Here is a 12,099-nt window from a genome sequence, read left to right on the forward strand (position 1 = left end):
AGAGAATGTTACCAGATACAAGACTGCTAACCCCAGTCTCTGCTTCTTCTTTTTTTAAAAAGCAAACTAACCTTTTTGTCATCACAATCCTTGGTCTTTTAGAGTGCTAACAGCATTGACCTGAGCAGCTCCTGTAAATTCCCAGCATGTTCATCAGAGATCACAATGATCAAAACCCACTGCAAATATTATTATGCAAGATGCCAAATAAATAAATAAATAAATAAATAAAAGGAAAACAAAACAAAAGCCCTACCTCCAAGTTGGGTTGTGATGGCCAGGTTTGCATTATGATGCCACTAGTTCCGTGGTAAAATGCCCCACTCTCAGCTATCTCTAAGTGTGTACCCAAAGGTGGCACCTTCACATATCATTTACATATAAATTCAGAGATGAATTACCGACAGGTGAACTTTTATGCCTCTTGATGCAACCCCCGGGCTCGAACCGCGCAGTCAGAAAGGAAGGGAGTCAAGGAGGAACTGTTGTGCTTCCAAGAGTCTTTGGCCTGCGGGTGGATCTATGGTTCTGCCATCATCTCCTTTATTTACCTCATACTCGTTCTTTTTGCTGTCTGATTTTTGCTTTTTCAAGAGTTTCTCTGTGTAGCCCTGGCTGTCCTGGAACTCACTCTGTAGACCAGGCTAGCCCAAACTCATGGATCTGTCTGCCTCCGTCTCCCAAGTGCTAGATTAAAGCCACCACAGCTGAGCATGCTCGCTCTTCCTATCCCTCTGTCTCTTCACCTGTTTGTGTTTGGATTTCAAATCCTAGGAAATATTTTTTTTTTAGTTACTCTCTACTTTCATCTTCAGCAGATGGGTGTTTCCCTTGCATGTGTGTAAGGCATACCATATGCATGCAGTGCTCACATAGCCCAGAAGGGGGCATTGGATTCCCTGGGACTGCAGTTACAGATGGTTGTGAATGGCCATGTAGGGGCTGGGAATTGAACCCGGGTCCTCTGGAAGGGCAGCCAACAGTCTTAACCACTGAGTCATCTCTTCAGCCTCACCATTTCTTATTTTTAATTAAAGCTATTTCCTACAAGAATTATTAGTTTCCCAGCTATGAGGTTCTCAGGTTTTATAAATTCACCACGGAAACCCAGTGGGGTGGATCGCCAATGAGAAACATGCAGTTCCCTGCCCCCAACCTTCAAATACCATCTTATTTTTGTTTACACTTCCTTGGTTCACAGTCTTTTAATTTGTTACTTTTCTATCACGAGCAATTACTGTTAAAGCAAATGCAACATTTTGCCCAATTTGGCCACAGCAATAGCTGCGGGGAACATACACATAGAACACCCAGAAGGTAATGGAAAAAAGAAAGGAAGACGAAGGATTCTCAATAATCGGAGTGAATGCCAGGCATTTTTTTTATCCATGGTATTACTTAATCTTCGCACTCCCATATGAGAGTAACACACACACAAAAAAAAAACAGTTTACATTTAATAATATGTGGCTCAAAGTATAGCTACGGCTTCTTTAAGGTCTCCAAGTAGCTAGCCCACTCAGCAGGCAGGATATGAACCCCTTTCTACTGGTCTCACCTTTGTACTATTTTTCCACCACAGAAAATAGCCACCCTTGTTTGTTCTACCTACTGATCACTTTCAATAGCTAGGGTTCAGGGCATGCCTATTACGTAAAATAATGACCAGATTTGTTCCACAGAATATTATAGCCAGAGTTGACAATGGGGGATAAGTTAATTGTCTTGATTTGGACAGAACAGTATCCCTTAGTGTTTCAAGGGTCATTAGGGGATAGTGAACTAAGGCGAGGCATTCTATCAGACAAGCCCACATCAGCTACTTTAGCTAAAATATGAGTGTAATAGTGATAGCCCTAAAGTTTAAAATAGCATATGTAAAGTCCCTGACAGACAGTAACATTTCAGTGACAAGAAATCCGTTGCTAGTACACCAAGGCAAGTGGACATAAGAAGGACTCACACAACTCGAAGTCTCTGGTCAGTTCAGGCTAAGAAGCATTTCTCCACACACTGGAAATTTGAGAGTGAATGCATTAGGAGTTGAATTTTTCTCAATACCACATATTATCTAACTTATTTGTTGAAATCTTTACACATAGTACCTTAGAATTTGAGCTTGGTTTGAAATGCAGTCATTTTTGCCATAAATTGGTCCAGATTAACTCACACTGGATGGGAACCCCTCAACCCCAATCCAATATGGCTATTGCTGTTATCAACACAGGAAATGTAGCCAGGCATGGTAACAGTGCATGTCTGTTATCTTAGCACTTAGGAGACTGAGTTGGGAGAATCCTGAGTCTGAGGTTAACCTGGACTGCACAGCAAGATACGGTCTGGAGACTAAAAGAAACAGATGACTGTATGCTGACAGTCAAAGAAACCACTCCTTAAAGACTAGATGTGTGCTATCCAAACCAAAAAAGCTGGGAGGCAGGAGAAAGGCCTGGAGCACATCCTTCCAGAGCCTTCAGAGAGAGCAGTCCCTACTTAGACCTTTAGCCTGGATGGCCAACCTCCAGAAATGGGCAGTCAAACACAAACCGTAGGAGGCTCTTAAACTCTTCAGGTACTGCCTTTTCATTCAAACCATTTATGGGTACCTTAAAAAGACATAAAAGTTATGTGTTTACTGAAAAAAAATCACAAATTTATTTTAAAACACAGATTTTACTGTAATTAACAAGCTAATTTGCATGCTAATGAAATGAATGTGCTGGTTTTGCATAAATAATTAAGTCTTAGCTGAATACTTGAGACTGCAGGACATAGTTGAAGAGTAACTTCAGCAGTTTTCAGAGTTCTCTGATATTTTGATTTTAAGTCATTGGTTCTAGCAACTTCACACAAATACGTAGTGTTTAGGGACATTTCTGGTATGGTTGGAGATGTTGTCATAATCCCAAGCCAAATTTAATTTTGCATTTTTTTTTAATGAAACTCAAGTCAAAAAGCAAAAACAGCAAGTTATAAAGTCAAACATTTTAACTATGAAGTTAAAGATACACAAATTGATACACACTGGGGAATGATGATAGGCAAATACTAAAAGTGTTTTCTCTAACTGAATCACTGTTCTTCTATAAGAACAAAAACTCTGTTCAGTAAAAGCACGGCCATTTGTAATAATATCAGAGTCTCAAATCTGAGCTGAGGTGCCGTGTTCACTGCTGGTCATGCTGTGATGGTGTGAGCCGTGGCGCACACACGTACCGTGTGTCCAGAACTACGGCTTCTGGGAAGCAGCAAGATGCAACATGGATGGGCACTAAGGTCATCTAAGTCACACTAGGAATCACAACTAAGAGTCCTCACATGGTTGGGCATGAACTCACTGGTGTTTGGGTGTTGTGGCTTCTCTGGCAACTCCACAACATGGAGTCAGTGTCAGAATGGCTGGAACAGATGGAGTCAAAGATGTTTTAGGGATGTGAGAGGGTATTTTACAGTTCAAATTACAGGACGCTATCAGAAGTGACACTATAAGAAGTCAGAGTCTCAGGACAAGAGACAAGTCTCTCTCTCCTTCGCTTACTGCATCCCTCCCTGCTCCCCTACTTCCCCCATATTCTCTGTCTCTGTATCTCTCTGTGTCTCTGTGTCTCTGTCTCTGTCTCTCTCTCTCTCTGTCTCTCTCTCTCTCTCTCTCTCTCTCTCTCTCACACACACACACACACACACACACAAACACTCAAAGGCCAGGGAGATATATGGCTCTGTTGGTAAGGTGCTTGCCTCAGAAGCACAAGGACCCAGGTTTGATTCCCCAAGTTCCATGCTAAAAATAAATAAATAATTCCATGTGGCAACAGGAGCTTCTAATCCCAGTGGTTAGGGAGAGTTAAGGAGACCCTGAGACTTGCTGGCCAGCCAGCCTGACCCACTTAGCCAACTTAGGGCCAGTAAAAGCAAAAGCAAAACCAGGTTGATTGTAGCTCAAGAACGGCACCCATGGTTGCTCTCTACGCTACATAATGTACACACACACACACACACACACACACACACACACACACTGCCTCTAATATTATATATTATGGAGCCCAAGTACAAGAATACTTAATTGTTATAGAAACTGATTAGTATTAGCCCTAGAGTATTCAGTTTTCTTCAAATAATTATCTTAACAAATGGTTTTTATATTTATTTTATTTTACATGTATGAGTATTTCACCTACATGTATGTATGTTCACCAATTGTATGTCTGATATCCAAACACTGAAATCAGAAGACAGTGTGAGACCTTCTGGAACAGTCTCAAACTCCCCAAGAGTTACAGATGGCCATGAGCCAGCACCATGTTGGTTGGCTAGAAATCAAGCCTGGGCCATCTGCAAGAGCGACAAGCGCTCATAACTGTTGAGCCGTGCCTCTAGGCCCATGATCCATCTTCAGAGTGTCATGCAGAAGCCTTAAGGTAGTAGGATAAGGCTGATAGAATCTGGGGATGCTGACTGTCACCTGAGTGTTCATGATGATGGCAAAGCTGCCCAGTATCCCTGCGAAATAACAAAGTAACTCATGAAGATGAAAACAGAGTGGCTATTCTTGTCTCTTATCACTCCCTGCCTTTTTTGGAGGAATACTAAATGCAATCCTCTGAACTAGGACAGTACCTCCTTAGGGTCAGATAAAGTTTAGAGTCCAGTGCTGCTCAGAGATGTCATGGACAGCTTCTTCCACATGATGTCACTCTCCCTAAGATCACTGGTGGTAAAACCAGTGGTAAGATTGTGTGTGTGTGTGTGTGTGTGTGTGTGTGTGTGTGTGTGTGTGTGTGTGTAAGCAGTGCAAGCACGTGCATGGTGCTGGGAACTGAACCGAGGATATTGCTATGCTGGGTAAATACCCTACCATTGAACCATGTTAGCATCCGCTACTGTTTGAAATATTCAAATAACAAGTGCTACTCTGAATCGGCCATAGCAGTTTTCCTCAGTGTTAACCTTCTTGTCCTGTCCAACTTTAACCTATTCCCAAGATAGCAGGAAGTCTGCAGCTATGTCTTCTCCTGCCTTCGCCTCTTATTTAAGCCCCAGGCTCTGCTGGGATTCGTTCCTTCTCCACTTGGCACATCTCCAGCTTGGTGGCCTCAAGTACAACCCAAAGCTGGCAGGTATGCAAAATGAAGCTCAGAAAAAAGCTAAAAATGGGGGGGGAGTGGGGGGAAACTTAGTTTGGAAGCCTGAACTACCCGAGGGAAATGAAAGCATGCTGCTTCTGGAGATTTTGTCATCGTTCAGGAGAAGCTTAGAGCAAACGTGTTTGTGGGCTTTGGAATCTGGAGCAGCAGTCAGATTGGTCACGGTGCTCTCATCACAGAAGATTAGCAGTAAGAATTATTTGCCATGGAGAAGAGGAGGAAAGACTGATATTTTTGATGGAATTAAAATCATTCCCGGGAAGAGGAAAATCAGAAGATCCAGACAAGATCTCCCTGCTCTGAAGAGAGAATTCATCAGTTCACAGGGTTTGCTGTGCATGTGATGGTGTGGATTTGTAGTCCCAGAGCTGGAGAGACAGATGGGTCCTGAGGAATGGAGTAAGAGCATGTATATATGCATGCTCGTGCACACGTACACACGCATGGCAAGAGCATGCACACATACACAAGCATGGCAAGCCCGCAAACACACACCTTCTGATATGTAGTCTAAGTCACTTTGCTCTTGAACTTTGCCTATCTTTCCAGTCATTCTCCTGTTTGCAGTTTCGGAAAGGCGCCCTGTTCTCATAGTGATTTGTGTAAACAAGGCTTGTGAAGACATCCAATCAGATTGGAGCAAAGGTGTGATAAACTGTGGTTAATGGAGGTGGCCGAAAGCCAGAGTCACAGCAAGCTGGTGAGTCACCATCATTTGTCGGCTGTGCTGGGAATCATTTGTTACTAATAATGAATTATTGAAGTATGTGAATTATTTACCCATTTGAATACAGAAGGTGAACTGAAGGGTAGCAGCAGCTCCATGTCACTCTCAGCTTATCTGTAAAGTGCTGACACACAAGGAGGCATCGTCAGCACAGAAAAAGCTCACATACACCGACAGACCTCTTACCTAACGAATGTATCTACAACGTGCATCAGCACTGGGCTCCACAACTGCTGTGAACTCTAACCTCATTAAACTTACCAAGGAGCAAGGAAAGGGCTGCCAGAACACAGGACATATGTCCTCTGAAGTGTTACTAAAGTGTCAACATGTTATATCGTCTTTCCCCAAGTTGACACAATTTTGGCAACTGGAATTGTAAAGTCCATTCTTTAAACTAGTGCCTACGCAATGCTTTGGAGAGGTGAATGTAGGTTCCTTTCCGTGACTCTGATCCTAGTGCTCATTCTTCTGTGTGCATATGTGTGTATATTCATTTATCATTCTACACACGAATTCTTACAGATGCTATGCACTGTTTTGTATGTCTGCCCTTAAGCATCTATCCCATTCCACCTCATAACCTCTGATTTTGCCTATGTGTAAAAGGAACTTTCTATTTCTCTTCTCTCCCTCCAAGCCTCATGCCTTACTCTGGATCAGTGCGGGTGAACATCTGGCATGAGAACATGGTATAGAATTGTTTTGAAGAAAATAAATAAGCTAGTGCAGTGACACACATCTGAATCCCAGTACTTGGGAGGCAGAGGCAGGCAGATTTCTGAGTCTGAGGCCAGCCTGGTCTACAGAGAAGTTTCAGGACAGCAAAACCTGAACCAGAGAAACCTTGCCTCCCAAAGGAGGGTTGTGGGAAGAAAGAAAATACACCCTGATAATTATTAGGTTGGAGGAGATCTGTGCACATAAACAAAGGTTAATCTCCCCTAAATTGGTAAATCCTCCTCTTTTTTTTTAATCTCCTGGCTGAATATTGAATATCTAATGTAAGAGGCTGAGTAACACCCAACCTCCCACGTCAACCCCCAACACTACACCTCATACAGGGCTGAACACATCAGAGTCTCCTTTCTTTGGTAATGGCTTCGTTTCTTTGGCTGAACAAAAATGACTACCTCATTCAAAAAAAATATCAATATCTACAGGACACAGCAGAGAGGCATCTGGGCTGATTCAGTGTCCTGTCCTTAGGCAGAGAGGAATGGTGTGTGCATGTGCATGTGTGCGTGTACGTGTGTGTGTGTGTGTGTGTGTGTGTGTGTGTGTATGCGTGCTTTCTTTTTCTTAGCCTTTCTTCCTTCTAGAATGAAACCCCTAGTGACAGGAAGATGTGTCCTGAAAAGCTACACAGAGCTGGGGCATTGTTGATCAGAGAGCAGAAGCAGGAAGCATCAACAGAATTCTGAGTCTTCATTTTACAGGATCAGTGACAAACACCCCCATGTGCTAGTGTGTTTTCCAGCTGACATTTCAAGTAACTATCCCCATGCTGGAGCTTTGACAAATCAAGGTCTGTCCTGCACTCTTTAGAGGAAACACAAACCATGACAAATGCTCTCAGCTCAGGCATGTGGTGGGATACTGATTTCCTAGTTGCTAGGGTATATTAACAAATATGTCTCCAAATGCAAAAATAATGAGCTCACCACCATGCTGGGAGTGTTGACAATGAGAAACATGGGAGATTTGCTGGAGCTGCAGATGATCTTTAATTTTTAGAACATTACCTTGCATTTCCATTCTAAGTAAATTTCATTGCATTTCCACTAAACCCATTTTTAAAAAGATAGTCTCTGCAGTTAGGAATTGTAGCTTATGTTTCTCTCTCTCTCTCTCTCTCTCTCTCTCTCTCTCTCTCTCTCTCTCATTTTAAAAAGGTTGTATTTGTCTTTTTAAAAATATGCTCAGGTATAACTAATAAAGAATCAGAGGTTGAGGGTGTCACTCATGTATAAAGTATTTACCTAGAATGTACAATGTTTTTGGCTCAGCCCTCATACCACAAAAAATCAAAACAAATAAACAACAACAATTAGAAAGAAAGGAGAGGGGGTAGAAGGAAGGGAGGGAGAGGGGGAGGGAAGAGAAGGAGGGGGAAGGAAAGAGGGAGAGAGAGAGGAAAGAAAGCAAAAGAGGAAGGAAGGAAGGAAGGAAGGAAGGAAGGAAGGAAGGAAGGAAGAAAGAAAGAAAGAAAGAAAGAAAGAAAGAGTACAGAATACGCTAGTTGAAGCATGGTGTGGTGCTGGTTGTCTCCTGAAGCACAATGTTGACAGGAATCTTTCAGAAGCTCTGTGTCCAGAGTATCCAAGATGGCCCCTACATCCCGGGTAACTCTATTTTTGCTCCTTGGCTTCCCCCCCACAAACTGCTTTAGGTTCTTTCTTGTCAGAATTTAGATACTACAGCTCCAAACTTTAACTCTGAGGTCCAGGCAAATAATCCTAGGTCAGCCAAGTTAGACCACAGGCCAGCACTGCGTCTTTTTACAGTTCGCTGACCAGACCTTAACCAAATGTCTGCCTTTGTCTAGAATGAAGGAGAAAGAGGCCAGATTTCATTAGGGACATTGAAGTTCCCAACAAACTCTGGAAGGAAAGAGGAGCACAAGAATTTGGCATGAACAGCCTCCCCAGTTGTTTTTTTCTCTTCTAAAATTATTATGTATGTGTTAAGGTAATCTTGAAAAGTGCTGACAAGGAAAAGGTAGACAAGCTGTTGATCTAGTAGCAAGTGGTATATTGCTTGACTCTCTTTTATTCATCACTGAAATTACTTTTGTTGCATTTTTATTGTGAAAGGACCACTCATTCATCTGGGGAACTGAGAAAAACATAGCAAAGTTTAGGAAAAAAAAAGATGTAGGTTATCCATAATCCTGCTACTCAGTTTCAACTCTATCACTTAGTTTCATTTTCTGCCGAAGTATTAATTGGTGTGCTATGAACTGACTGTTTTTCACTTTCCCAATATTAGTGAATTTACCTATGCAGATGCAGTGCATCCCTGGGTAAGGACAGCAGAGCTTCCCAAATCCTGGCTGAAATCTATTTGGACCGTGTCTGAGATGGGAAAGCATAAATACTAGGGGCTGATTTCTCTCATGCACCATTTCTGCGAGACTGAATAGTGGACCTGCTGGATCACTCATCATTCTCATTCTGAGTTCATATCAAATGTTCTCCTTTGTGCATTTTTCCATCCCCAAGAAATGTCAAGGGCACAAACCAAGAGTTAAAATTATTCTTTAGGGAACATGAGATGCTAAGTCCATTCCCATAATCTGGCTCACAGAGATGGATTTTGCTTTGGCTTGCACAGTGACAGGGCTAGAGGACTCTCATGGTCCAGCAGTCCAAACCAGGAATACAATGACAAACAGAAAGGATCAGCATCCTGCTTGGAGGTTGAGAAGGTAGCTCAGTGGATAAGGCACTGACCTTCAGAAGTCATGTGAGCTTGACACCATAGTGATATCTGTGATCCTACTTCTCCTGTGGTGAGATAGGAGGCAGAGACAGGAGGATTCACTGCCTCAAACTAGGTGACATCATGTGTATGATGTACCACAATATATATACCTGTACCCAAATACATGAATGCATGTACACACACACACACACACACACACACACACACACACACACACACACACATAATCTGTTTTTTAAATGCTTTGGTCAACATGGTACCTGGCCTGCTCAATGCCAGAACTCAAGCCACCATGGTACCTACATGTTTTTCTTAATACAACTTTTGATATTATGATTACCAAAACACTCTCAATTGGTAAGATTTCCCGAGGTCTCCAACTCAATCTTACCCAGTTTCACACAGCATTATTTAAGCAGAGGTGTATAGCTGTACTTGCTGAGGGTAGATTTTCTCATCATCTATTCCATTCATTACACTGAGCTTTTCAGATATCTTATATTCTATAAGAGAATAGCCTTTTCCATTCACAGGTCAGTTGCTGTGAGCGCAGACCTCCCCTAAGTGCCCTGAGGCTGTGCTCAAAATCTACCAACCAAAAGGCCTGACTGAGTGATACAAGAGACACACGGGCCTATATGGTCCATCCGTACTCTAGAATGCCATGCCTGTTAAAGGAAATGAGGATCATGAGGTGGTGTCATATGCCTGTAATCCCAGCACTCTGGATGTAGCGGCAGAAGGGATAGTCATAAGATCAAAGCTAGCTTGGGCTACATAAGTGAAACTGTGCCTTGAAAACAAACAAAGGATCATGAGGCACATCTTTGTGGAGTGATGTGGAAAGGTGTCCATGACACATTAGGAAAAAGAGAACAGGTTATAAAAGGGTAATGATGAGTATGATATTGTCCCCTCTATATGCTTATAAAAGGTGCATGCTCATACTTGATACATATAAAGATCTGGATGAATTCATTACAAAACTTTTCATAGTGATTACTATTTAAAGCAGGATTTGAAGATGTGGCTAAATTTTTTCACTTTTGTATTTACTCACACACTTGGCTTTTAGGTTTGACTATCCATTGCAATTTTGATTACTGGTGGCATCTGCCACTCGGCTATCGTGGCAATTTATTAAGTTGCTATAATAGTGTTTAGACAGTTGCTAGGCAACACTACATCATATAGTATATGTCATATAATAACTATGATGAGGATGATGGTGATGATGGTGACAGCTATAATGACAGTAGAAGGGCACACTTCTATACTGTTGCTGATGATGTACATTCACACAATGTGTTAAATGGCAGCTTGAGTATACATATAAATATGCATATGCATAAATGATGTGGTTTGTGTGTGTGTGTGTGTGTGTGTGTGTGTGTGTGTGTGTGTGTATGTCCTCTCAAATTTGAAAACATTTGGCCCACAAATTATACTTTTAGAAATTCTTCCTAGGCATGTGCTGGGGATATGGCTCAGCTGGTAAAGTTTTGTCTAGCACACAGAAAGCCCTGTGCTCAATCTTCTTATCCCACAGAAGCCAGTATGGAGGTTCATGCCTGTAGTCCTAGTGTGCTCAGGAGATGGAGGCAGGGATATCAGAATGTACAAACCTATATAGTGAGTCCAAGGTAAGCCTGGGCTACATGATACCCTGTCTCAAAAGACAGAAACTGAAAAAAGAAAGAGAAGGAGGGAGGGAAGATGGAGGAGACAGAGCTAGAGAAGGAAGATGGGGGAGGGAGAAGGAGGAAGAGATGGAGGAGAAAAAAGAGGAAGAAGGAGGAGAAGGATGAGAACAAGAACAAGACCATGAACAGGAAGAACAAAAGGAGAAGGAAAGAGGTAGAGGAGGAGGAAGAGGAGGAGAAGGAAGAGGAGAAGAAGAAGAAGAAGAAGAGGAAGAGGAAGAGGAAGAGGAAGAGGAGGAAGAGGAAGAAGAGGAAGAAGAAGAGGAGGAGGAGGAAACTTTTCCCTATGGAAAAAAGATAAACAAGTGTATTAGAAGTACCTGAAAGGCTAAACAGAAAGCACTGATAAGTTAAGTGTTCAAAATGGGAATAGTTTGATATATTGGGGTGAACGTTTACATTAGAATAATGTATATTTATTGTGTAACTGAGTTATTAACCCTGGAATATGCTAATAACATAATTTTAAATGATTTCTGAAAAGCATGTGCAATGTAGCCCCCCAACCATAGTATACATCCACATATCTCCATGTGTCTTAAAGCAGGAACTAAAACTTCAGACACAATATTGAACTTTTGTAAATTATAATTTTTTCTCAGTTATACTGACAGTCCCATATTTTTTTCTGCCACAAAACTCTATTGCTTGTGAAATTACTTGAAAGAGAGGCAAAGGGCATTGGGAGTGTGTTTCATAATACAGCCCCCATAGCAATGATCTGGGCTCAGGATGCCTCTGCTGGAGCTGGAGAAGGTACAAGAACTTTTAGCTTCCAAAGATAGAGCAGGCATGCTTGTCAAACTCGAGTACAAATGCAGCAGACACAAGATAAGAGTCCTGAACTGACTTGGGAGTCTGACATGGTCTTTGTCATTGTAACCAGCAAACCCCAGAGCAGCTCAGTGCTGAAGAGCAGGCAAACACGGAGTCAAGCATAGCTACCTCTTTCTGGGATGTCAGTATTGTCTAGCAGTTTAACTCAGAGGCAGTAAGCAGCATTGCTGGAGACTGGTTTCTAATCTAGATGACCCTAAACCATTAGGCTCCTTCTAGTCATTTTCTGTGGAAGAGC

Source organism: Grammomys surdaster, unplaced genomic scaffold (assembly GCF_004785775.1).
Source record: "Grammomys surdaster isolate TR1022 unplaced genomic scaffold, NIH_TR_1.0 213, whole genome shotgun sequence".
Taxonomy (NCBI): Eukaryota; Metazoa; Chordata; class Mammalia; order Rodentia; family Muridae; genus Grammomys; species Grammomys surdaster.